The sequence below is a fragment of the Octodon degus genome, unplaced genomic scaffold, assembly GCF_000260255.1.
Source record: "Octodon degus isolate 3935 unplaced genomic scaffold, OctDeg1.0 scaffold00138, whole genome shotgun sequence".
In the NCBI taxonomy this organism is placed as follows: domain Eukaryota; kingdom Metazoa; phylum Chordata; class Mammalia; order Rodentia; family Octodontidae; genus Octodon; species Octodon degus.
This window is the reverse complement of record NW_004524714.1, coordinates 4,632,079-4,633,903: the sequence shown is the minus strand read 5'-3', so window position 1 is coordinate 4,633,903 and position 1,825 is coordinate 4,632,079.

Genomic DNA, 1,825 nt, shown 5'->3' with positions numbered 1-1,825 from the left:
GTGCCCCCAGGGGTGTGGCCTGTGCAGCGTGTGGTGCTGGGGATCGAACCCCGGTGCCTGCACTTGCCTAAGCAGACGCTTAGTCCTCTGAGCTATCTTGTTGGCCCATTGTTTTGATTTTTTTTGAGACAAGGTCTCATTCTGTAGTCCAGGCTGGCCTCAAACTTGGAGCAGTCCTCCTGCCTTTGCCTCCTGAGTACTGGGATTCGGGTGTGCGCTACTTAAATGAAAACTTTAAAAGATGAGGCACACAGAGCCCCTTGCACAAGGATTCTGTGCAACTAAAAATCTCCTACACGGGGGCTGGGGAGAGAGCTCAGGGGTGTGAGCACCTGCCCGGCAAGTTTGGTCCCTGGCCCTGCATGCCATGCCAGCCCTGGAACCCCACTGTGCCTTGTGGGCCCCATAACTGGGAGTGGTGGTGCACACCTGTAATCCCAGCACTGGGGAGTTTGAGACAGGAGGGCTGCTGTGAGTTCGAGACCAGCCTGGGCTACAAAAGTGAGCACAAGGCCAGCCCAAACTGCATAGCGAGACCCTGTCTCACAAACAAAAACAAATAAACAAACAAAAAACACCAACAAAAAAATTTGCATAGCAGAGGGTACACCCAACACTGGCCCAGCTGTAACAGGAGAAAGCATTCTCAGCTCGCCCTCTGCTATTTGAGGGGCAAGCATCTGCTATTTGAACCCCACTCTGAGGTACTGGGAGGGCACAAATCTAATTGGGTTATGAAATTTGGAGGTGGTGATTAGGGTTAGACAGGGTCATGAGGGTGGAGCCCCTGTGATTGGTCATTACCCGCTTGATAAGATGAAGGAGGGACACCGGGATGGACACACGTGCTTCCTGTTTCTTGCTGCCTTGGGACTTGGCCACCTGGAGGGCTGACATCAGATGTGGCCTGTGGCCTTGGACCTTGTCTCAGTCAGCGTTTTGTTGCTGTGACAAAGTGCCTGACTACAACCAGAAGAGAAAGGTTTCTTTGGCTCAGGCTTCCACCAGCTCAGCCTCCAGCTGTCTGGCTCGCGTCGGGCGGCTGTGGCAGAGGACAGTTGTCCACCTGAGTGCAGCCATAGTCTGGAGATGGGGGAGAAAGTACCTTTGGAGGCCCACCTGCCCCCTTTCTATGGCCCCTTTGGCTAAGAGATGGTGAAATGATTAATCTGCTGATGACATCAGTGCCTGACGACCCAGTCACCTCTCCTATCAGCAGACCACACTGGGGATGCCACACTGGGGACACCTTAGTCTAGGCGTCTTTGGGGGAATCTTCAGATTAAATCTATAACAGGCCCTAGAAGTGCAAGCTAAGATAACCCTCTCATCTTGGAAACTCACCTAACCCATGACTCTCCTGTCTGTGTCTGTCTGTCTGTCTGTCTGTCTGTCTGTCTGTCTGTCTCTCTCTCTCTCTCTCTCTCTCCAGGGCCTTACTGTGTATTTCATGCCAGCCTTGAGCTCATCATGTAGCCCCAGTTGGCTTCAAATTCAAGGTGATCCTCCTGCTTCAGCCTTCCAGGTACTGGGATGACAGGTGTCTGCCACCACACCTGGCAATATTTCTCAAAAGAGGCCACTCAAAATGGCCAACAGGTAAGTAAGAAATGCTTTAGGTCAGCTCTGGTACCTGGGAAGGGGACTCTCTAAAGATGAGGTCTCTAAGAGGGACTGAGTTAAAACGAGGTCACTGGGGTGGGCTCTAAGCCAGTTGGACTCATGTCCTTGCAGGGTAAGAAAATTAGATTGGGTGTGGAGCGGACACCTGTAATCTCAGAACTTTGGGAGGCTGAGGCAGGAGGATTGCAAGTTTGAATCCAGC